The following is a 27261-nucleotide window of genomic DNA, read 5'->3' as shown; positions in this document are numbered from 1 at the left end:
AGTCCTTTTTTACTATTCCCTAAAAATTGAGATATTCCCCCTTTCTCAGTCATGCAATGACTCTTATTTTCCACAACTTTTCATAAAATCACTTGCAGTTTCCCAACAGTCATATCTGGTAGTCCATTTATTACCCTTGGATATAGGGAGCAGTTGACTTGAACTCATTAAAGACTTCAGGTGTCCTTCTAGTATCTTTTTCCTTATCTTTACTAACTCCTTGCTAGCCATTTCATTTTTTTCTCAAATCTTTTCTAGTCTAGAGACAATTTCCCTTGATGAAGAAAACAATTAAAATTAAGAATTGAGCAGCTCTGCTCTCTATCAAGTTTTTCCCATTCACCCAAAGCACCAATTCTAGCACTTCCTTGATCTTTCTATAATTTCCCTAATTTAAACCCAAAAAACAAAAGGTTTTTATTGTCCTTAGTTTTTCTCCACAGCTTTAGTTCATTCTGAGCTTGAACACCTCTTAATACTATTCTTACTATATATTCTTTTATACTTTTATAGTCGTTCTATTACAGTATATTTACTTTCATATACTGTACGTATCTTTATAAATTCTTTGTACATCCCCATAAATTTCTTTAAAATATTCTTCCTAATAGCATATGTTTAACATATATTGGATATGGTAAGGGGGTGGGGAGAAGGAAGGGAGAAAAACCTTTAGAACACAAGGTTTTGCAAGGGTGAATGTTGAAAACTAAGCATATGTTTTGAAAATAAGTTTTAAAATTAACAAATATATATTCCTTTTATTCTTTCATCTTCAGAATTGTTTCTGTTTGTCAAGAATTTCATTTTCTCATGGAGAATGCAGAATTTTTGTCCATGGGATTTTATCATTCCTCTGAGCCCTTTGCTGTATGCTCACCTCAAATATAAGAGGCATGTCAGACTATTCCTGACTTTGCTAAGATGAAATATTTATCTTAATAGTAATGACAAGTTAATATTTATATAGCACTTACTATGTTCCAAGCATTGTGCATTTTACAGTTATCTCATTTGATTCCTGCAATTTCCTGGGGTTTAGGGTTTACAATCAGGTAAATTAGCCTTGAGAGCCAATTTTTTTTTTTTACATTTTACAGATGAGGAAACTGAGGCAGACAAATTAAATGAAGCTGGATTTGAGATCAGGGCTTCCTGATTTCAGGTCAGTTTTCTATTAACTGTGTCATGTTATTTCCCCCCAACATTCTTATCATTTTCACATTAGCAACTAGTTCCTCTCAGTTGGTGAGAATCAGATGCAGAATAGACTTTCCCCTCTTGGTTTCTCCATCTTTTGAAGAATAATACCATTAAATTAAGTTAATAAATTATCAGCTTCTCTGTTCTTGACATAAAGAACAAACTCAAGGAGATGTCTATAATTTAAGGCCTCCATCAGTAATATATCATGCCTTATGCACCAGGCTTGTGATCTGTTCAACTCCTCATCTGTTTTTCGTTTCTGACTAGGTGGTCTGTAGTATATTCCAAGTTAATACATTACACTTTTTGGCTCCCTTTTTTTTTTTTTTTTAAGCTCTCCACCTCCCACCTAGGTTTCCCTCTTTTTTCATATTAATTACAATGATAATAGGCAACATTTATATAATGCTTACTATGTACCAGGCACTGTGCTAAGTGCTTTACAATTATTATCTTCCTTTTTCTTCCCAACAACCCCGGGAGATAAGTGCTATTTATTATCCCCATTTTACAGTTGAGGAAACTGAGGCAAACAGAGCTGGCTACATAACCTTGGACAAATCATTTATACTCTCTTAGCCTCAATTTCCTCATCTATAAAATGGAGATAATAGCACTTATCTTTAGGTTGTTGTGAGGATCAAGTGAGATGGCATGTGTAAAGTGCTTTTTATTTTATAACTGCTACCGGCTATTAAGCAGAGTTGGATGACATAGGTAGACAAAATTTTAACTTTTAGCTTTTCTTTCATAGCTTATTGTCCAAATCAATGTCAGGTGGATCTATTTTCTTTCTCATTAGGAAATTATTTTGTTTTTTTCTGGTGATACCTCCAAAGACCAAATGGTCTCATCTAAAATCCAGTCACAACAAGGCCCCCAAGTGCAATGTGGTAGTAAGTCTACAATGTACTAACACAGGCTTGGAAAGGACCACTGTGGGCAGAAATTATGCAAATGTTCCCACACATCTGGGTTGATTCCAGACAATTACCAGGACTTTAAGGAACAGACTCTACTAACAATTGGAGGGATGGGGGAGAAATGTGTTTAAGAAATGGGAGAAAAAGAAAACAAAAAAGATAAGACTAGAAATGAATTTGAAATAACCAACAAATAGAACATTTACTAGGGACAGAAGGTAATCCAACTTTTTAGGGAGTTTAATAGGTTCCCTTTGTTCCCTTATTTGACTGTCTGTCCTCCCTTCACGCCTGATAATTCTTCCTTAGAGTTAGCTTTGTTTCATATACTGCAGTTTGTATCTCTCACACAACTTCATCATCATCTTTTAAAGTTTGAAGAAAAGACTTTATATGGCAGGGGGTAAAGGATCCCCATAAGATTTTGAACCCCAGGCTCTGAATATCCATTTGGCATTCCTGTACATTTTATAAATCCTCATCTTGTAAAATTTAGTTGGGTCCGAGAAAGGAATCCACTTTTTCTCTCCATGCCTTTGATTTCACACAATGTTATTGAAAGAAGAGGGTAAAATGGATAAGATTATTGAAAAATAGAATGATTGTCTACAGCCAAAAACTTCACAATTGTGTACGTGGGATTACTCATGTATATGGTAGATTACTGTAGCAGATTTTGAAAGAACACTTTATTTTTTAAATATTTAGTTGATAGCATGAAAATCCTATTCTACAACTGAAATTTATTTAAATCTAGTTCCTTACTCATGTAAAAAGTATAAAATACCCTGCAAACTCCAGTGAACATGGTTATTATGTGAAGTAAGGAAGCAAAAATGTAAAGATTTATTGTAATCTCAGAAAAGACATGAATTTTCTTTATCATAACCTTTTATTTACATAAAGTATTTTTATATTATATATATGAAATAGCTGTATATATATATATACATATTTTTTAAACACAAAATATTTTTAATACCTGATCTTTAATTTCATAGGCCCGCAGAACTCTACCAATGTAGACTGGAATACTTGTCTGTGAATCAGAAATCAGTCAGTAAACATTTATTAAGTGCTCATTTTATGCCAGGTGTTGTTCTAAGTGCTAGGGGGTACAAAGAAAGACAAAGCAAAATCCCTGCCCTCAAGGAGCACACAGTTTAAAGGGGAAACATGTAAATTACCACATACATTTATATTTATTCAAATATATACATAAATATATATCTATGAATATCTGTCTCTGTCTGTCTTTCTCTCTCCAGTGAATAGTGCTAAGCCTAGAGTCAGACAGACTCATTCTGAGTTCAAATGTGACTTCAGACACTTAACAGACATTTACTATTGTTTTTTTCTGTATGTATGACTCAAAAGCAGTGGACAGTACCATTGTGACCCACAAAACATATACTACTTGCTTAAGCTTCCATTGATAAACCCACTTAGAATTTGAGGAAAATTATTGACTAGAGAGATTGGAACTGTTCAGTGCCTCACTTTCCTTGTCTGTAACACATAAGTATAACAGAACCCATTTCAGCCAGTTGTACTTAGATATATGTAAAACACTTAGAAAAAACGATGTTATTGGGGCAGCTAGATGATGTAGCGAATAGAGCACTGGCCCTGGAGTCTAGAAAAACCCAGATAAATTGTGAATTTAGATACTTAGTAGCTATGCGACCTTGAAGAAGTCAGTTTACTCACATTATTTTCTCGACCCCCCCCAAAACCCATAAACTTCAGTTTATAATTAATTTTGAAATTAAGATAGCATATCTTTGAAGAAAATATTCAACAAAATTAGCTGTTTTTCTGTTAAAAAAAAATACACCACAATTCTGTCACCCTGCTGTAGATTTTCAAAGCATCCCTCACAGTAGTGCTTCTTATCTGGGATGGTAGCTAGGTTTTGCAGATATTATCTTTCACTGCTGCCACTAGGGAAGGACTACAATGCATCAATTCAGCTCAGAGATCACTAATTGTAGCAATGCTTATAGGAACGTTGGAGTGATGCTATTCAATAGGAAAGGACAACACCCTCCTGTATCCTCCTCCATTCCTGCTCCCAGAGCCCCAGCACACACACATACTTCACACAGCTTACACACAGCTTATAAGCTGAAGAGTATAGTGCAATATTGAAGTGAATCGATATTATAAGATAACCAGAGTGTAAAATATAGGTTATATAGTAGTCTTCTTAATACCAAAGATGGCTTATTTAATGAATTCCCAAGAGGAAAACCTGGGTTCATGTCCCAGCTGTGTTTTCTTCCTGGAAAGAGCAGGGGAGCAGCTGTAGAAGAACTAACTGATCCCTTTGTTAGAAGGAAGCTGTAACCCTGTGTTGATCCAAAGTTACACCTGCTATAAATAAGCAAAGGGAAAAAAGGTGCTCTATTATTAATAACCACTTATATATACTTTTAACAACATCTTTGTTCTATGTAAGTCAAAGTAATTTAGAGTCAGTGTTAATGCTATGTATCTGTGAGGCAGGTCTGCCAAAAAAATAATCTAAAACTAGAGAGAATGGGAAAACTGGGGGGAAAAAAGATTCTGAGCACTGACCTCTCCCTGGTTGCTGACTCAACTGGAAAAAGGTCATTTATTCCCGGGATTATATCAGGGAGGGACAAAACTCCATAGGATCATAACTTAAAAGACCTTGTTCAAATAGTCCAACAGCCTTATTTTACATTTTGGGGAAACTGAGAATCAAGAGAGATTAATCAGCTTGCCCAAGCTCATATAAACACATTTTTACCCACATTTTGTTTTTGGTCTCTGATCCTGTGGTCTAGGTCTTAATTTTAATGTGAAAGACACTTTTTTTGGTTAAAAAATTAGTAAAAACACAAAAGCAAAACCTTAGAGACTAATTCATTATTGGTAAATAGGGTTTGATAATATAGGAGTGAAAGTAAAAATAATCTCTTCTGAAAGAACAAAGCAGACTCTTCTTTATACATTGGAAATTTGGTTATTTCTTTATTCAGTAGCCTTTGGATTAGGTTATAAAGTGTGGATTGACCTTTGCCATTTCTGAGTCAACTACCAAGGAGGAACTTTGTCTTAGTTTATTTAAATAAGCTGCAGAAAATATACAAGTCTCAGGAACTATAAATTTGAAGCTTATGAATGAGACATCAGGCTTGAAAATTAAGCTTATGATAAAGCCATTGCTTAAAACTCCTGATTTTAAAGGTATTTTTTTAAATCTATCGTCTAACTTTTTGAAATTCAGTAGCTCTTTGAAAAGGAAGATAAGAAAGACCACAGAAAGGGAGATTGGAGGCAGAATTCCATAGGACCTGGTGAGAACCTCAAGAGATTCATTTCTAGTCCAGTCCTCCCATCCTATAGATAGTGAAACTGAGGGAAAGTGACTTACCTCAGGTCGGTTACAATCCAGCATTCAAATTCAGCTCTTCTAATTCTAGATCCAGTCCTAAAGTAGCTATTTTTTTAGTAGATTTACAGGGTTTTGAGGAGAGAGTAAATACCCAGGATTAACAAACACTAGGAAAGGAAAGAATTCTGAGAATGTTTGTGTCCTTGTAGGCTACCTTAAGATACCTAAAGCATTTGATATTTCAGATGAACCTTCCTTGTTTATCTTCCCATCTCTGGTATCCCTAACATTGCTAATTCATTCACTTAATCACTTATTAAGTGTTAACTATTTGTCGAGTATTAAGGGAATACAAGGACAATGATGAAATAGCCTTCAAGGGGTTTTTGTGGAGAAGCAATAAGGACACCAATAAATCAAAATAAAATATGTACATAAATGTTTTGGTAGGGGCCCATCTCATCTTAAAAGTAATTACCTTTGTTAGGGAAGAATACTTTTTAATTTTTTTATTAAAGCTTTTTATTTTCAAAATATATGTATAGATTATTCTCAACATTCACTCTTTTTCTTTTAAAATTTTTTTTTTATTTAATAGCCTTTTATTTACAGGTTATATGCATGGGTAACTTTACAGCATTAACAATTGCCAAACCTCTTGTTCCAATTTTTCACCTCTTACCCCCCCACCCCCTCCTCCAGATGGCAGGATGACCAGTAGATGTTAAATACATTAAAATATAAATTAGACACAATAAATATACATGACCAAACCGTTATTTTGCTGTACAAAAAGAATCAGACTCTGAAATATTGTACAATTAGCTTGTGAAGGAAATCAAAAATTTTGTTAAATATTTTCCAATTATATGTAAAAATATTAAACATTGTTTTTTTAAAAATCTTGAGTTATAAATTCTTTCTTTCCCTCCTGTATTTTCTTTACCCATTGGGAAGGCAAGAAATATGAAATTGACATCAACATGTGTGAAGTTGTGTAAAACATTTCCATGTTATCCATATAACAAAAAACACACAGACACACACACATAACCAAGAAAAATAAAGTTTAAACATGCTTCAATTTGCACTGAGAGTTTATCAATTTTTTCCCTGCAGGTATATACCATTTTTTATCTTGGGTCTTTTGGAATTGTTTAGAATCATCACTGTCTTAATCAAAGTAGCTAAATTTACACTTTGACTACTCAATCAGAACTAGCGAGAATTAGCCTTGGATTACTTCTTAAGTTGGTCAATGACATTTTAAGTAGATGTAACAGGAAATCTCTTCCAATTGGATGAAGGACTTGGTCGTGCCCTCTGGAGCTTATATAAAACTATTAGTAAGACTTAAACCAGGAAGATTTTGAGAGCCTGGCAACAGAAAGGAATGAGTAGGAATATTAAGAGCTGAGTCAGAAAGAATTGACAGCACAGAAACAACTGACAAAAGGAGAAAGAAGAAATAGCTATTATGTCAGTGAAGGGAAAGATATAGCCCTGTAAGCATCTCAAAGGAGAAAAGTCAATCTGATATCAACCCATTTCCATTGTCCCTACCTCCCCATGGACTTATGGAAGTTCCATTATCTGTATATTTCTGTTAACCCAATTTTGTCTTATTTACTAAGAGGCCAGAGAAAAATGTCAGTGTATAAGGTAAAAGGCCAAACTTTTGTTAACTTCTGCTAAAATGTCAAGAATTTTCTTATAATGTGGGCTTGGCCATTGGAGTTATATTCTTAACTTTTCCCTAAAGCACCAGAGAAAGGAACCCATGTGTATCTGAGACTTCATTATATTTCCCCTAGGCTTAAAATTAGCTATAATATATATATTATATGATATAAATTATAATATAATAATTACATATAAATATAATAACATATATATAATATGATATAAAATAAGCTATAACAGGTTATTTTACTCCAAAAAAACCCCAAAATTTTACAAGGTCTTAGGTACTAAGAGTGGTCATGAAAGATCCTCTGAAGGTGGTGTCACTTGAGCTGAGCTTTATAGAAGTTAGCAATACTACAAGGGAATCCAGGTGAGGCAGTGGATAGTACCAACCAAGCCTGAACACTTACTGGCCTCAGACACTTAACTGATTATATGACTCTGGGCAAATCATTTATCCCTAGTTGCCCCAGTTTCCTCATCTATAAAATGAGCTGGAAAAGGAAATGATAAACCACTCTAAAATCTTTGCCAAGAAAACTCCACGTAAGGTCATAAAGTGTTGGGCATGATTAAAATGATTGAACAAGAGAAGGAAGAGCAATCAAGGAAGAGAAGAAGTATGGAGGTGATAGATCACAGAAATAGTAAATTGGAAGGGACTTATGTAGCTATGCATGAAGTCTAATAAATACATGAAGGAATCCCTACTATAGCATATTCTACAAGTGGCCACCCAGTTGCTGCTTGAGGATGTTCATCTAAGAAGGTAGATGGTCCTGGAAAGATAGAAGGCATATCTTTAGGCAACCCTTTCTACTCTGGGATAGCTCTATGTTAGGCAGTTTTTCATGATTTATAGTATAGCATGTACCTCTGAGAATTGTTGAGAGAGACTGTATTTGTAAAGCATTCAGCATAGTACCTGACACATAGCAGGTGCTATATAAATTTTGCCTGTTTTGTCATTATTATTCTTTGTCTATTTGCAACTCTCACCTGTTGCTACTGGTTCTGCTTTCCTGAGGTCAACTAGAGCAAATTCTATCCACTGTCCAAAAGATAACTTTTCAAACACTTGAATGGAGCTTTTATGTCTTCTTGAGGTTTTTTTAGGCTAAAAATAGACAATTTCTTCAGTTGATTCTCCTGTCATAAAGTCTTTCACCTTGATTGCCCTCATCTGGACATTCTACCTTATCAATGTCCCTCTCAAGTCTTGAACTGAATGTAATATTCCAGGTGGATTCTGATAAGGGCACAGTAAAACTATAACATAGACAAGTGGTTCCTAATCACCTAATCAGGTGTCACATGGACTGGATTCTGTATGTGCGGTAGTCAATTGAACCAACTTCCATCTCTCACTACATGATCACTTCCTTGTTAAATTTTTCTTGGGTTCCAAGCTGTCTACTAAGTATAAATATCTTAGAGATTTCTAAGATTGTAGAAGTTTTTTAATTATTTCTCCTTCCCCAAGCTGAGCTGAGGAAAATCTTTCCTTATCTGATTAACTTACTTTGTTTCATTCCCCACAGTACATTTATGGCTTGTACAGATTATCTCTGTAAATGGTTGTATTCCTCAATTGTAATTTGAAATTATATTAAAAATGCAAATATGCATTTATAGGACCATACTGCATTTCCTAGAATATGCAATGGGTTTGGGGAAGCCTCTTTGGTCATATCCCAATTGTCAGAGAGGAATGGTAAGTGACGTGGACTGGCAATGGGGCTATGTAGAGAATTATAAATGTTGCAAATTTCATCTTGATAGTCTCATTAGCCATAATCTGTTTTCCTCTCCCCTTTCTTCTCACTCTGCCACATCACAGAATCTCAGCTCCATGTGACTTGTCCCACTTTCTGTCACCATGGTAGCATCTAGATCCCCAGTTTTTTACTAATTTGATAGAAGAGGTAAAGGGGACCACTATGGCTTATAATTCTCTTCTCTGTCCTGCCACATAGCTTCTCAGGAGAAAAAAATTCCCCTTCTGCTCCAAAACCTTAGAAATTTGGAGAACTTTAGATAATATATGTATTCAGATGTACTCACTCAACTTACCAAGTCTTCATGGCAGCAACTGGATGGGTATGGACTACAATATCATTTACAAAAACAGCAAGTAAAGCATCGTGGCTAGAGTATATGAGCAGGAATAATGTGAGATCAATCATTAAATAAAGATTGAAGTCAAATTATGAAGAAGTTTATTTTTTCTCTTTTGTATACTTATTCTTATAAAAAAATTTTTATAACGCTTTTTATTTTCAAAACAGGAATAGTTTTCAACATTCACCCTTTTAAAACCTTTTAGTCCAATTTTTTTTTCTCCTTCCCTCCCATCCCGTCCCCAAGATGGCAAGTAATCCAATATATGTTAAACATATGCAGTTCTTCTATACATATTTCCATCATTGTGCTGCACAAGAAAAATAAGATCAAGAAGGAAAAAAATGAGAAAGAAAACAAAATGCAAGCAAACAACAGCAACAGCAAAAAGTGAAAATACTACGTTGTGATCCACATTCAGTCCCTATAGTCTTCCCTCTGGGTATAGATGACTTTCTCCATCACAAAACAATTAGAACTGTCCTGAATCACCTCACTGTTGAAAAGAGCCACATCTATCAGAATTGATCATCATATAATCTTCTTGTTACTATATACAATATTCTCCTGGTTTTATTCACTTGTGAAAAAGTTTAACTGTAAAAAACAATAACAACAACAATAAACTAACCTTGTATCTCTTACAATAGTCCTATAAAGAACCCTTCAAGTTCTCTGATTCAGACTAGCACGGTTTGACATATGTATAAAGGATGTATTTCAAGGGGGTTACGAGGGATAATAATATATTATTATAACATAATAATGGATATTATATATAAATTATAAAAATTGATAATAGCCACAATAATCCAGGAGAGAGTTAATGAGATCTTTAACAAGAAGAAAAGAGAACAGATGCAAGACATGTTGTAGATGTAGAATTGATTAAACTTAGCAATTGATTAAGCAAAGGAATGAAGAAAAGAGTTGAGAATGCATTGTGGTGGAGATATCAAATAACCTTGTATCTGAGGCCCAGCAAAGAACCTCAGAGTGTCTGCTGTACCAACCAGAGAAAAATGTAATTGGGAAATGGTTAACAAAATCAATAAAAATGTAATACAACTTAGATAATGCTGATTTGTGATTTTCTAAGTTAGTATGAGACCAGGCCAGCAAGAATCTGATCCTATTTGAGCTTGACAATGCTGACTTAAAGATCAGAAACTTTGGTGATTATAGAGATGGATGATGGTACCCTCTAAAAAAAATAGGGTCTGAGTCTGGGAGACACAAGTGAATTTGTGATGCCCGTAAGAAATCCATTTTGAAACCAATTGTTGGTAATGTGGGACTAGAACAGCAGAGATAAATATGTATAAGGTAAAAGGCAATATAGTATAATGGGTAGAGAAAATTAAGAAATGCCTTTGTGTGACTCTACAAAATTCACTTCTGCTTTCATTGCCTCCAGGAAACATTCATAATTAGTAGTTAATGTATAGCAATAGGGGAAGTATCTTATACACAATGAAATTACATGTTAAATCATAAAAATTAATAGATTAAAAATAATAAAAAGAAAGTCTTTTTCAGAGTTGAGAGAGGGAAGACTAACTCTTAAGTGGAGGGCTCCTTGTGGTAGGTAACCAAGGAATGGTGCTTTGGAAACAGCAAGACAATTCTAAGAGACAAGACACAGAGAGGCTGCAGATGGAATGCCATGTATAGGAAACAATTACACCAGTTTGGTGAAGTGGGCAAAACAGAATAATGTCCACGCTAATCTTTTGCCCAGATTTCATTCTCCTTTTTCATTCTCCTTAATTATTGTGTTATATGGTTAAATAATCTCTTTTAGATGGCAATCTATGTTTCCATCCCTGTGTTGTGAGTGTTCAGAAGGTTGAACGGATACTAAACAAATGTTTGTTATATTAAATTGACCATCCTTGACATGGTAATGATTCTTGAGCATTTTAAGATTTATCAAGTATTCCTTTTTTTTCTCATTTTTTCACTTCTTGATCTGATTTTTCTTGTGCAAGCACGATAAATGTGGAAATATGTTTAGAAGAATTGCACTTTGACATGTATTGGATTATTTGCTGTCTAGGGGAGGGAGGTAGTAGAAAGGAAGGGGAGAAAAATTTGAAAAGCAAGGTTTTGCAAGAAAACTATCTTTGCATGTATTAAAAAAAATTAAAAGCTATTACTAAAAAATATTTTTTAAAGATTTATCAAGCATTTACTTCACTACAAGTCTGTAATAAGACAGTTGGGGAAAATGCCCCCTTAGGAGTCTGAAGACCTGGATATGCATCCTGGGTCTGCTGTGTTCTACTATGTGATCTTAGCCAAGTCATTTCATTTTTCTTACTTTCAGTTTCCTGATTTTAAAATGATGAGGTAGAACTAGTTGACTTTTGAGACCCCTTCCAGTTATAAATGTGTAGATTTATAGCTTTATAGAATAAATATTTTGTTCATTTATAGATAAAGAAACTGAGGTCCTGAGAGTTTAAGGACTTGCTCAGGGTGTCAGCATGGTGTTACAGGAAAAATCATTGGATTTTGAGTTAGAAAATTTGAGATCATAAGCTGACCCTCCAATTTATTATTATCTATTTAAACTTGGGCAAATTTACCTCCATTGAGTTACTTAATTTCCTTTATCTTCAGAATGAGGAAATTGGATTAAAGAATCTTTAAGGTCTCTTCAGCCACAAATCTATGATTCTAGGATGTTTCAGAACCAATTATCAAATCCAGATCTCCCAGTTTTAGGTATAAGGTTCTTTCTAAAGTATACTTTAGATTTTTTAAAATCTGAGCTGTCTGCATATCTGGGATGCTGATGGAATTGAAGATAGATAACATTTCATAATGAATATTGGTACCCACTATGATACTTTGTTTTTATGAAATGGTATTAGATTATAGGAGTTCTAGAATTGACATGCTGCTTTGAGTGGCATATGAGTAATCATAAAAATAGGTTTATAGATTTTCAGAATAAAATAACCATAGATATCATCATCTGATCCTGTCATTTACCTCTCAGCTGGCAATAAAGAAAATAAATTCAGAAAAATAAAGTGAATACCCAAGGTCACACGGCTCAATAATTATTAGAAACTTGATTTCTTTCCTTCTAATCCATTAAACCCATACTGCTCTTCCCCAATAATTTCATAATCACCATTTATTGAGAGTGGGAAGAGCTTTAATGGCAGAATAAGCAAGATATTTTCTGTAACAAGAATGTGCTCCATCTATGCCAATACAAAAATTTTCATTAAAAGAGCATAATTAACAATAATGGTTTTTAAACACTTTATGATGTAATGTTATTCAATTTTATCTGTTATTATTGAACTGTCTTTAGAGAAATTTTTTTTTATAGCTGATCTCTAATGAAAGGAATATCATTATACCTGCTTTAAAAGGCATGTTGTGTTGATATTTTTTGATACTGGTTCAATTATGAAAAGACTTCAAAGTCCTCAGGGCAACAGACATTTGCCCTGTGCATGCAAAGATCAGTATGATTTATGTTGCATTTTCCTACAAGAATTGCATCAGTTGACCCTAGAGATTTCCAACCCCCAAGCAAATTAATATATTTTTCAAGGCAACAAGAATTGCAGTCCCAGTGGAGACAAGCGAGATTCAGAAAATGGAGAGAGGAAAATAACTTCCACGACGAAACAAGCATTTCCTAGGAAATCTTGATTTTTTTCATACAGTGAGATCTGGAGAGAGCTTCCATCACCTAATTTCCATATAGAAGCAAGAATCTGGCATATGAGACCCTCTTTCCAGCAGCTGGAAAAGTAGAGTTCTGGGATATTTTCAGAGAGAAGGGAAAGACAAATTGTATGTTGGCAACTCTCAATTTTCTAAGGGCTGATTATCCAATTTTTAGACTAACCAATGTTGCCACTATCCTTTTTCCTACCTTTTGAATAATTCTCTGTATATTTGAGCCTTGGCTAGAAACTAGAAGTAAGAATTAATGGATTTAGAGCTCAATAGGCCTTACATCACTTAATTCAAACTCCTCTATTAATAGTTTGGAAAATTAAGGCTTAAAGTGGATAGGTGACTTAACTAAGATGGTACCTTCTTATTACATGACTAATGAGCAAAGGAGCTACAATCTGAATTCTAGCCTTTTGACTCTAAATTGCAGTGCTCTTTCCATATAAAATACTGAATTTTTTTTCAAATTGGTGGCAATTTTTTAAAAGGATTTGGGTGATGATTGACATGAATGGGAAAAAGTTTGTTTTTATTTAGCTAATCTTAAAATAGTTTTTTTTTTCATTTGTGAGATAATGACTAGATTTCTGGTTTTGTAACCAAGAGTCCTGAGTTTTAAATCCACCTGTTAATTTTTAGCTATGAGATGCAAGTTCATTTACTTTTCTTTAGTCTCTTTGCCAATTAAATTTTTCCTTTGCACTCCCTATGTCACAGGGTTCTTGAGAAGAAAGTGATTTGCAAACATTAAAGCTTCCTGCAAATGTGACTGGTGGTTGTGATTGTTTTCACCTCCCTATAAAACATGACTAATTGAGAATTGTCTGGAAAAATAAGATGGATGAATATGAGTATTTCATAGAGACATGTGAAGACTTGAATGAAATGGTGCAGAGTATAAGTAAGCACAATTCAGACAATATGTACAATGACTACAATAATATAACAATATTAAAAAAGCATTTGAACTTAATGAATTGAAATAAATTATATTCATCCTTAAGACCTAAGAAAAAAACATTTTTTTTTTATTTTCAGTAGAGAGATTGGGACTGTAGATATAGAATACAGTACAGTCTGGATGTGATACCATCCCACCTACATGAGCAGTGTAACCCCCACAGATATAGCATCTGACATGGCACCTACATCTCATTTCTCTTTAGGGAATAAGTCACTTTCTCCAACCTACCTTCATACCAACAGCTACTACTACTCACTAATGTAGTTCCTGAGTTCCCATTGATGTGCTTCCCCTTTTTAGAAATCCATCAGAGACAATATTGATTACAGAAATAGTCTATGACACTACAGGCTCTTAAATATGAAACACTAAATAATGTTAGAATAAGAATAATCATATTATTTAATAGACTGTAAGAGTGTGCATAAATATAGTCTTAACAGTCTAAAACCTAGATCACAATCTTCTACCTCTGTATATCATAGGAATAGAGGGTATACAGAGAAACCTAGTAGGATTGTGCCCAGGGCAACTCTGAATGGTATGCTTGGTGTAATTAGGTCTCTTTAGAGAATAATATGTATCACACACCATCTGCTGGACAAAACTGCTTCCTTGTTATCTATTTCCTTTTTTTTTTGCCTCTTAAAATCCTTTTTTTTTTTCCTCTTTAGAGCATTCTCTTGTGGAACAAAGCCACTTCTCTACTACTTTCAACATGCTTGAGCAGTCACAAGCTATTTTAACACAAAGCCATGGTTGGCAGAGGACTAAGAAGGTGTCATGCTCTTTATGACAGTTCCCATAAGCTGCCAAATTCCTCAGGGATGTTCTGGGTCTTTTAGGAGGTTCTCCTCATAGAGTAATGCAACCTTTTTCTAGCTGCTCTTCAGGTAACAAGTTGTGTTTCCATTCAGATCTTAGAAAAGCCACACTCCTTCAGATATAAATCTTATCTTTACCCACTCTTATTTTTTTCCTCTCAAACTGTTAAAAAGTGATACAAGAAAAGCCCTGAGAATTTTTGATCTTTCAGACTATGGATAATTCTTAGAAGGCCATTCTAACTCCTGTAACTAGTCAGTTCTTAGCAAAGCATGTATATCTCCCATTTAGCATTGCTCCCAGTAAAATTTACCTTTGGTAAATTTTTATAGTCTACTGGAAACTACTACTCTCATTACTTCTTGTAGCTCCTGTCTTGGATGCCTTCTGCACTCAGATTCCTTTCCTTTACCTAGTTTATATTTACCTAATTGTCTTTTTCTTTCCTATCATTTCCTGACTTCTGATGTCACATATCAGACTCACTCATTCGTGTGATTCATTGTATGAAATGAAATTCAGAAATTCCATCTTTCTGTCAGGTATGACCCCAACTGTCCTTATAATCTTTATATAGTCCTCAAAAAAAAATTTTTTTTTGATTTGAGCACTAGAACAGATCAGGAAATCCTGAATTGAAATTCAGACATTTAATAATTTTGTGACCCAAATCACTTAACTACTCTTCTCAGGTTTTGCATTTGTTATTGTGAGGATCAAGTAAGATTGCATACATATACACACGTGTGTGTGTGTGTGTGTGTGTGTGTAGTGTGTATTTGTATGTATGGCACTTCGTAAACCTTAAAGTGTTAAGGTAATACTCTATTATTGTGATTATATATGATAGTTTATTTCATACAAACTTTAAAACTCTGAAAACTGATATTTAATTGAATTAATGAACTATAATGCACTGCAACCATCTTTAACTCACTACTTTTCCTTCAAAAAGGTCCTTTTAGTACATAAATATGAGACGCTGTTTTCTCTGGTCCTCAGAAAGTATGACTCTCCAACATTTTTTTTCTTTAGAGGCTATTTATCCTCCTTATCCTGATTTCATTGGTGTTCCTTATATGATTGCTATTTGCTTCTTTTAGCACCCAGAAATGCTTACATATAAAAAGAGCAGAACCTTACAAATGTTTTTTTTTCTTCTTTTTATGTGTTCAATGAGGGGAGAGGGAAGGCTTGGGTTTAACTGGAAATGATTATATAAAATCAAAATGGAGTGAAAAAACTTTAAGAAAATTTTAAAATCATAGAACATAATGTGACAAATTATAAATAGGATAAAGATTATTACTTTAAAAGTGAAGAAAACAAAACTGACCAGTTTGGCTAGGTTAGCTCTGCAGAAGGATCACTATGAAGATAAGTAGATTGTCTTCACCTGACAGTAAATAGACCCAAAATCAGAGTGAACCCTGGGGCAGCCTACCAACTTGAATATTAATATTGGAGGCTTACATAACTCAGATAGGTCTCACCAAGACTCTACTGCTTTTACTATGAGCCAGGAACAGAGACTAATCTTATTTACCCTTCTATTTACCTTCTATATTACCTTTGGTACTGTGAAGGGCATAAAAATCTCCTGACTTATACTCCTCTCCAAATCCTGGGAATTACTTTTTATATAATTTGTATTTAATTTTTTATGTATAGATATTCTCCCTGCATATTTTCTCCCTACCTACAGAGTATAAGCTGTTTGAGGGCAGGGATGGAATGATTTTATTTTTTTAACTCTAGTACTACATCTGGCCCAAAAATAAGAGCTTAAAAAACCATTTCTTCAATTTAATTGCGTTTTCAGATTAGTCTAAATCAGGGGATGTTAATCAGATATTTTAAATATATTTAGTATGTAACTATTTCAATATAATTGATTTCCTTTGTATTCCTATAGGTTTTCTTTTATGCATTTAAAAACATTATTCTGAGAAAGAGATCTTATAATATTTACCAAAGTATTAAAGAGGAACCCCAAAAGGTTCAGAAAAACTTGGAAAAATATATACCCATCAATTGAAAAATGGCTGAATAAGTTATGATATATGAAAGTAATGGAATATTATTGTTCTTTAAAAGATGATGAAGAAGGTGATTTTAGAAAAGTCTGGAAAGATTTACTCGAATTAATGCTAAATAAAACAAGTAGAACCAACAATATAGTGGACACTGTAACTGCAAGATTGTGGGAGGATCAACTATGAAAGATTTGGTTTTCAGCAGTTCAGTGATCCAACGCAATCCCAAAATTCCATCTGCATCCAGAGAGAGAACTATGAAGAATGAATGTAAATCAGCATGTGCCATATTCACTTTTTTTTTCCTTTTTCTTCTTTTTTTTTTCCTCTCATGATTTTCCCATTTTGTTCTGGGTTTTCCTCTCCCAACATGATTCATAAAGAAATATCTATTTAAAAAATTAATGTACATGTATAATAAAGAGAACAAAAAGTTTAAATTTAAAAAATTTTTAAATGTGCTTTAAGTTCTTTCAAAGAAACATGACATAAATGAAGATCTCTTTTTTCCTTTACCATTGTCTTTGATACCTACCTGCACAATGCATAGAAAAAAATAATTTTTTTTTCACTTTTCATTAGGACTTTATCATCTTTTCAGGTTTGTCTCTAGAGAAATTTGAGGACAAGTAATTTCCCCTTTGAAAGGAAAGATACTTTAAAAAATTTTTTCAGTAGTATTTTATTTTTCCAATTATACATAAGATAGTTTTTCAACATTCATTTTTGAAAAATTTTGAGTTACAAATTTTTCTCCTTCCCTTCCATACTTCCCTCCCCTCAAGACAGCAACCAATCCGATATAGATTATATATGTATAAGTATTTTTAATATTTCCACATTAGTCATGTTGTGAAAGAAAAATGAGAACAAAAGGAAAAACTACAACAAAGAAAAACAAACAAACAAACCAAAAAGGTGAAAATAATATGCTTAGATCTACATTCATTCTCCATTATTCTCTCTCTGGATACGAATAGTTTTTTTTTTCATCTCAAATCCAATGAAAGTGTCTTAGTCAACACATTGTGAGAAGAGCTAAGTCTATTATAGTTGATTATCACATAATCTTATTGTTAAAATGTATAGTGTTCTAGTTCTAGTCTTCAGCTTCTATTCATGTAAGTCTTTCCAGGTTTTTCTGAAATTGGCCTGTTGATCATTTCTTATAGAACAATAATATTCCATTACATTCATATACCATAACCATTTCAGCTATTCCCCAATTGACAGGCATTTATTCAATTTCCAGTTCCTTACCATCTCAAAAAGGACTGCTATATATGTGAGTTCTTTCCTTTTTTTTTTTTTATTATCTCGTCGGGATATAGATTCAGTAGTGATGCTGCTGGATCAAAGAGTAAGCACAGTTTCATAGACCTTTGGGCATAGTTCCAAATTGCTCTCCAGAATGGCTGGATCAGTTTACAACTCCACCAACAATGCATTAGTGTTTCAGTTTTCCCACATCCTGTCCAACATTTATCAATAACTTTTCCTGTCATCTTAGCCAATCTGATAGGTGTGAGAGAGTACCTCAGAGTTGTTTTAATTTGCATTTCTTTATTCAATAGTGATTTAGAGCATTTTTTCATATGATGATAGATTACTTTAATTTCTTCATCTGAAAATTGTCTTCATACCCTTTGACTATGTATCAGTTGGAGAATGACTTGTATTCTTATAATTTTGACTCAGTTCTTGATATATTTTAGAAATAAAGCCTTTATCAGAGACACTGGCTATAAAAATACTTCCGGATTTCTACTTCCCTTATAATCTGCATTAGTATTATTTGTGCAAAACCTTTTTATGTAATTAAAATTATGCATTTTGCATTTCATGATACTCTATTTCTTGTTTGGCCACAAATTCCTCCCTTCTCCAAAGATCTGAAGTGCAAATTATTTCTTGCTCTTCTAATTTGCTTATAATATCACCCTTTATGTTTAAATCATGAGTCCATTTCAATCTTATCTTGCTATAAGCATGTGAAATGTTGGCCTGTGTCTAGTTTCTATGATACTATGGAAAGAGAATTTTTAAAAGGGAAACAAAGACTGATGTGGATATATAAGCATTGAGTCTTTTGTTTTGGTCAGCTACCCCTCTTCCAGAGACATTTTTAGTCACACAATCAGCAGCAAGGGATAAACAAAGCTTTAGGACCAAGTCTATAGTTAAATTATCTCTTTTTCCTTTGTCAGCCAAATTCCTTGAAAAAAAACTTTCTACAAATGCCAAATTAAGACAACTCTAAGATACCACTACACACCTGTCAGATTGGCTAAGATGACAGGAAAAAATAATGATGATTGTTGGAGGGGATGTGGGAAAACTGGGACATTGATGCATTGTCGGTGGAGTTGTGAATGAATCCAACCATTTTGGAGAGTAGTTTGGAACTATGCTCAAAAAGTTATCAGACTGTGCATACCCTTTGATCCAGCAGTGTTACTACTGGGCTTATATCCCAAAGAGATACTAAAGAAGGGAAAGGGACCAGTATGTGACAAAATGTTTGTGGCAGCCCTTTTTGTAGTGGCTAAAAACTGGAAACTGAATGGATGTCCATCAGTTGGAGAATGGCTGAATAAATTGTGGTATATGAATATTATGGAATATTACTGTTCTGTAAGAAATGACCAACAGGATGATTTCACAAAGGCCTGGAGAGACTTACACGAACTGATGCTGAGTGAAATGAGCAGGAGCAGGAGATCATTATATACTTCAACAACAATACTATATGATGACCAGTTCTGATGGACCTGGCCATCCTCAGCAAGGAGATCGACCAAATCATTTCCAATGGAGCAGTAATGAACTGAACCAGCTATGCCCAGAGAAAGAACTCTGGGAGATGACTAAAAACCATTACATTGAATTCCCAATCCCCATATTTATGCCCACCTGCATTTTTGATTTCCTTCACAAGCTAATTGTACAATATTTCAGAGTCTGATTCTTTTTGTACAGCAAAATAATGTTTTGGTCATGTATACTTATTGTGTATCTAATTTATATATCTACTGGTCATCCTGCCATCTAGGGGAGGGGGTGGGGGGGGGTAAGAGGTAAAAAATTGGAACAAGAGGTTTGGCAATTGTTAATGCTGTAAAGTTACCCATGCATATATCCTGTAAATAAAAGGCTATTAAATAAAAAAAAAGAAAAAGAAAAAAGAAAAAAACTTTCTACACTCAAGGCCTCCACTTCTTTTATGTTTTTTTTTCTTTTAACCCTTTGGAATCTGGCTTCCAACCTTACCAAAACTGAAATAAGTTTTTGCAAAGTCAAGTTTTCTTATAATTACCAAATACAATAGGCCTTAATTTGTATCCTTCTTAAAGTTTCATCAGCATTAAAATTATTGACTATACCAATTTCCTGGATTTACCTTTGGATTTTGTGACATAATTTTCTCGTTTCGCCTCTTACCTATGTGACTGCTTCTCAGTCTCCTTTGCTGGTTCATCATGAAGCATCCATATTAATAGATAGATATATAGAACATTTAATAAATGTTTTGTTTCACACATTGTGCTAAACATTTGAAGATACAAATAGGTAAAATGGTCTCTGACTCCAAGGAGGGGAAAACACATGTAAAGGGAAATTGAAAGGTGCTTATGAACAGGAGCCCCAAAATTGGCCATTCAAGGCCCAGGGAGATTCCAGAGATAGAGTCTCATTTTCTGGTAGGGAAAAAGTAGAGAGGATTACTTGAATGGAGACCACATGTCATCTATATCAGTGAGGTCAAACTCAAGTAGAAACAGGAGTCATTGATCTGTACATAAGGGTCCCTGCAGACCATTTATTGACTTAGTTTTAAAATGTAATATTATCTGTATTTTATTGTATTTTTATTTACTTTGTCAAATGTTTCTCAATTACATATAAATATCAGATGTGTGAAAGGCAGAATTGATGACTAACTTTGATCAAGAAAATTTTTAAGAGATTAATTTTAAGTAGTAAAATCTACAAACTTAAAATGACTCATTTTCCATGAAACTTTATGGAAAAGTGGAAAAAGTATCAGGACTTACCCTGTCTCTGCTATTTATCATCTTTATAGGCGAACCATTTAACCCTCTGTGAACTTCATTTCCCTTATCTGTCAAAATGAGGGAATTGAAGTAGATGACCACTAGGGGCCCTTTTAGCTCCGTGTCCCATGTCTTGTGATCCATTTGTCTGCATCCTATTCCTTCCAAGATTTACTTTCTTTGAGGATGCGGAGATGACCTGAAAAGTACAGAAACATTGAGGGGAAGAATGATCTACTGATTTCTCTGCCTCAATCTCTTTCCATTCCAAACTATACTCAGCTGCCAATGTGATTTTCCTAAAGCACAGGTCTGACCAGGTCATTCTCCTACTAAAATCAACTTCAGTGGCTTATTATTATTAACAATAACAAATGAATTTACATAGTGCTTCAAGCTTTGCAGAAAGCTTGACAAATTAACTCCTTTGACCTACAGAACAATGCCCTGTGAAATGGTATTGTTATTACTCCTATTTGGCATATGAGGCAGCTGAGGCTGAGATGAGGGTTAAGTGGCTTGCCCTCCGCTAGGATCCTGCAGCTAAATATTGAGGGAGGGAGGAGACAAATTTGGATTTTCCTGATTCTTTGTCCAGCACTTTGTCCTTTATGTCAATTATCTCAGAGAACAAATATAAACTTCTGCTGGCATTTTAAGGTCTTCACAATCTGGCTTCCTTTCACCACACTGCCACCTGACCATGCCAGCCTTTTGCTTATCCACAGAGTTTGTTCTGGCTGTATCTTATGCTTCAATGCCCCCTTCTTCCCTTGTCACTTTTTCTACTTAGAAGCCCTGGTTTCCTTTAAGGGCAAGCTCATTCATCTCTGTGTCAAGCTTTTTCTGATCACTCAGGTTCAGGTGCCCCCAAAACTTAGCTTATTTTTACTTAGTAATTTATTTTGTGGGTATGTGGGTGTATATACATATGTTATATGTATAAATAAATAAATATATATATGTATATATATATACACACACATATTTTTGTGTATCACATGTGTATCTATCTATCATCTATCAGGGGTCCTCAAACTTTTTAAATAGGGGGCCAGTTCACCGTCCCTCGGACGGTTGGAGAGCTGGACTATAATAAAAACAAAAACTTTGTTTTGTGGGCCTTTAAATAAAGGCCCTGGGTGAGGGGGATAAACGTCCTCAGCTGCCACATCTGGTACAGGCCGTAGTTTGAGGACCTCTGATTATAAGCTATTAGGGACATAGATTGCTTCACCTTTATTTTTGTGTCCATGACACTAGTACAATGATGAGCACTTCATAGATTCTTAATAAATGTGTGTTGTTTGATTAATTAATTGAAAATTTATGTAGTTTATTATTCTGTGGTATAGTTTGGCCTGGAAAAATATTGTTCTGATTGATATTGTGAAGTTGAAATTCAACCAAACTATTAGGATCAATATTCTTATTGTCACTGAAAAACAGAATGAGAGTTTCAGTAGTCGACATTCCAGTCTTAGATTAGGCATTTTTTTGGGACAATATTGGAAGTACTTCCTTTTTTATAATTTCTGAAGAAACACTGCTAGTTGCCTAACCAAGGTTTCATTAAGATAGGAGATAAAAATACAAATTAGGTCCATTAGGAGCAAAAAAAAGACTAGGTTACATTTGACAAATGCCTAAGAATATATTAACTCCTAAAAGCCAAAAGTACCATCTAGTAAAGAGTATTAATTAAACACTGGGCTATTGTATTAGCAACTGAATCAGGGTATTGTGATGTAGTTCTCCTGTTTCCTTTTTCATCACCAGTAACCATTGTGTGACTTTGTTTTCCCTCATGTTCTCCTTGTACTAAACTGTGTATTCTCTTGTTCTTTCTTCCTCTATCTCTGTTTTTTATTCTAGTGCCATATTCCTCAGGGAGTACTTCATTTCAACAACCAGGAACAAGCCTGGATGCTTAAGGTAAGGTACACATAGACACTATATCGTATCCAGGGGTGGGTTGGTATATTTTAATAATCAGCTCATAGAAAAACAATGTACATATGACACACTTTTAAGTTTAATCTGGGTTATTAATATTTTCTCTATCTCTTTCTTTTTAAATTAAATTTAATTTTTAATACACATTGCTTTATGAATCGTATTTAGAGAAAAGAATCTGAAGGAGAGGGAAGAACCATAGGAGAGGAAAAAAACAGAAAAAAGAAGTGAACATAGCATATATTGCTTTACATTCAATCTCCATCATTCTTTGTCTGGATTCCATCTCTTTCTTAATGAAGTGAGTGAAGTGACACAATGGATAGAACACTGGACCTGGAGTCAGGAACACCTGAGTTCAAATTCAACATCAAACACTGACTAGCTGTTTGATTCTGGGCAACTCAACCTCTGGGTTATGACTTTGGGACAAGTCAAATTAACTTTTCTCTGCCCCAGTTTCTTTCTCTAAAAAATAAGGATAATAATAGCACCTACCAGTGACAGATATTGAGGATCAAATAAGAGAATAATTATAAAGAGTTTAGTACAATACTTGACACATAACAAATGGAATATAAATGTTAGCTAATATTAAAAAAAAAACTTTAATTTATTTTAATTATTTAATTTCTGCATTGTATAAGCAGTACTTATGCCACGTATCTCATAAGCTCAAGTGAAATAATAATTGTAAAGTGCTTACTACATGTAAAGTTCCTGGAACATAGCAAGTGCTATATGAATCATCATCATCAATGTCATTTTGAAGATAATAAATCTTCAAAAAGTAAGGATAATACTTTTATTATATATCTTATAGGATCAAATGTGAAAATCAAATGAGATAATTGGAAAGTAGTTTGCACAGTGCCTGGCACATTGAAGCACTATACAAATGTTAGCTATCATTATTAGACAATCCTTAAAATAATAAATCAAACACTGATTTTTAGTGTTTGCAGATTTCCAAGATGTAAATGCTCATACTGAAAATTTAACAATTGGTTCTCAAGACTGAGTCCCAGCTGACTCTCGCATATCTCTGACCATATCATTTTTACCCTTTTTATCAATTTTTCTTAACATGAGGATAATAACTAACTTAAAAATTCAGTTTTTAAAGGAAAAGTCAGTGGTGAAGAAAATATGTCAGAAAGTTATTTTTCAACTAAGGATTTTCTTCATCTGTTCATCCTTACTTTATGTAGCTAGCAGCATCAATGGCCATCAGTTCTTTCCAAGCCATTTACAATTTGGTATTAGTCTGTTAGCTCTTTGAGAGCAGGAACTGATTTAAATTTGTCCTTGTATTCCCTAAGTCCTTAGAACAGTGTTTGATAAATAGGAAGTCTTTAATAAATGCTTGTTGAATAACTGAATAAAATTTGGGAATGTTAAATAAAGACACAAGAGTTGTAAATTTCTTATTTTGTGTAAAAGATTGAGGGTTTAAAAAATAAAAGATTCTGCTTTTTAATATTTTGGATCCATCTTATAAATATAGTAATGTTCTTGACCTTCATTTCTTTCTTACTGGCATATTAGATATTCCTTTTTCTACTGATGCCTGTAAGGTTCATTTATAGAAAGGAAAAAAAAGAAAAAGAAAGAAAGAAAAAAGAAAACGATGAGCCCAAGTTCCACCAGATGGCAATATTTAAAAACCCATTTGTAGTGTGTAGCTATAAGCTGATGATTCAATTATCCTACTCAGAATCTTGCCTGTGTTTTCGAATATTCCTCCAAATTATTACAGTTGTTTTGCTTCATCTCCCCTCCTCTCCTTGCTGCATTACAAATTTTCATTAACAATTTTTTTTTTTAATTTAGAAAAAAGTAAAAGAGAAGAAAAAAAAAGTTGCCTGAGTTACTACTATCTAAATGTTGTTGCTGAATCTGCTATTGAAGGCAGTGGTGACTGATTATGTGGGTGTTTCTCTTACAGTTGTCATAAATGCCCTGAAAACATAATATGATTGTTTCTATTAGAGATTCCTATTCAAAGGGGGAGAGAAGAGAGGTTCTGAAAAAATGTGTCCTAATAAAGTGGGGCAATATTTTGTATAATTGTCTTGTTACTAAATCCACTGGCCATGAGCTCTTTGAGGACAAAAACCATGCTTTTTACTATCTCAGGGATTAGCACATAGGAAATATTTAACGAGTACTTGTTGACTAAATCGGATGAGTTCTACAAATATTTGGTCCAGTTTTTGTAATTTATTTCTGAAAGAATAGTCTTTCTTTGTAATTTAACTATACAAAACCCTTTTTCTTTTAGGTCCTATCAGTTTGTTACATAGTACTCTGAGCAGTTTGCAAAATATTTTTACGTACTTTATTTCATTTTTATTATCTATTACATTAAATTCAACAGACACTTAAGACTTATTCTTTTAGATTCTTTTATGAGGAAGCTCAATAGGTAAATTACTTATTAATGGGAAAACCACAGTTTTCCACTTCTGTCAGCTCCCTAGAAAGCTGTTTATTTGAATTTCTAGCAATTCAAAAGGTTACATCTAAGTAGTAATGGGTATTGGGACTACTTGAAAGGAGGTTTATAAACCCTCTTGTTTTTAGATTCCTCTCAGGTAGTACAAATATTTTCTTCTCTTGGATTGAAAAGTTTATTTTAGAATTATACTTGCTAAAACTAAGAGGTGAGCCAGATTCCGGGAGAGGCAAAGAACACTGGAATAGGTTCCTGGGAACCTGTACAGGTGCAAGACACTTATAGAAGAAGTGGAAAGGAATTTGAGAAAATTCACCCAAGTTTATGTGTATAGGGATAAAGACTGGGTTTGTGATTTCATTGGTTCTAGAAACTGCTGGTGAAAGAAACTCCTTCTACCTAATCCTGTCTAGACCTCTGCAATTGATAGTAGGGCTTTGACTTGCCTGGAGTCATATGTGTCAGAGATGAATCAGAAATCCAACTCTTCCTGGTTTCAGGGTCATATCTCCATCTTGCCTCTAAAAATACATGGTATAATCAAAAAAATTTTGGCTCTTGACTCAAAAGGACTGGTATTAACATGTATTTATTGTTGTTCAATTGTATCTGATTCTTCGTGAGCCAATTTAGGATTTTCTTGGCAAAGATAGTGGAATGACTTGCCATTTCCTTCTCCTGCTCATTTTACAGATGAGAAAACTGAGACAAATCAAGTGACTTGCCTAGGGTGTCTAATTCGTGTCTAAGGCTGCATTTTAACTTGTCTTCTTGACTGCAGATTCAGTGCTCTCTATCCATTGCATTATCTAGCAGCTGTTGACATGATGGGCAATCAGTAAATAAACATCAAGAATGTCTAACATTGGTGCTGGTATTACCTTCTCTATTTAAGTGAAATGGGAAAATTATTCAAATAGGGTCTCAATTATTGCCACATTTTCTTGTAGCTGGAGCATTTTTAGGTGGAATAAAAAGCATTGAAAAAATCTCACCTGAAGTGACCTTCCTAATTTCTCTCCCTCCTCTTCATTTCCTATTGTGCAGGAGGTTACTTTACTAAAGCCTCACAGGAAGGAATTAGCTCTATTAGTTTCCTCGAATCTCCCAACATCATGGGGGCTGTAGGATTCCTTTTCTATGGTTGCTGACCAAATCTGTTTTCTTCTATTATGGATATGTGCTTATATTTAGGTCAGAGCAAACAAAATAATAATTGTATAGATATTATTTTCTTCCCCCAAATAATTCCTGTGTCTTAATAAATTGTATTTTTATCATAACCCTAAGTATATTAAATTTCTTAGATATTTATTAAACCCCAGGAAAGGGAGAATAAACATGAATAAGACATAGTATCTGCTATCAGGGTGTTTGCAATCCACCAAGGGAAATATTGTGCATACGAATAAGTATAAAACAAAATGTAGTTTTAAATCCTTAAGTGAAGTCAGATAAGGTATCTTTCAAATCTAAGAAGGGAGAGATCATATCTAGAGAAATTAATTATTTTTAGGAGTTCAGATGCATAAAAGAGAAGTTCCTATTTCCTGAATATGCTGCTTAGTGTTTGGCAGGTGTTTTGGAATGAAAATTATAAAATTTCAAGAGGCAGCATGACATAGTGGATAGAGTTGCTGGATTTGGGAGTAAGGAAAATCACTGTATTCAAATCTCTCCAAACATATATACTATCTGTGTAACCTACCCTGGAAAATCACTTAATGTCTTTTAACCTCAATTTCTTCTTCTGTTAAATGAGATAATATCATATAATAATATGCAAATAATAGCAGATATAATGAGCTTCACGGGGATTTTTGTAAGGGTAAAATGAGATAATAAGTGTAAAGCAATTTTCAAACTCTAAAGAGCTGCATATCTGATGTCCATTATTAAGTTCTGTCTTCTAAGTAGAATTTTAGGAGGTGGAGATTATTAGAAGGAAGGGCTTCCCAG

The 27261-nt window shown here is 33.9% G+C and overlaps 1 protein-coding gene across 1 annotated transcript in view; it reads left to right on the top strand.

Annotated features, from left to right (window-relative positions):
• Positions 1-27261, top strand: part of MAPRE2 (microtubule associated protein RP/EB family member 2) — a 193795-nt gene that overhangs the window by 28465 nt on the left and 138069 nt on the right. The window contains exon 2 of the mRNA XM_012541338.3: positions 22764-22823. The gene's annotated coding sequence lies outside the window, so the exon portion shown is untranslated. The remainder of the gene's footprint in view (positions 1-22763; positions 22824-27261) is intronic.

This window comes from Sarcophilus harrisii, chromosome 1, assembly GCF_902635505.1.
Source record: "Sarcophilus harrisii chromosome 1, mSarHar1.11, whole genome shotgun sequence".
In the NCBI taxonomy this organism is placed as follows: Eukaryota; Metazoa; Chordata; class Mammalia; order Dasyuromorphia; family Dasyuridae; genus Sarcophilus; species Sarcophilus harrisii.
Note: the sequence above shows the minus strand (reverse complement) of the source record. Positions and strands in the feature narration are given on the sequence as shown.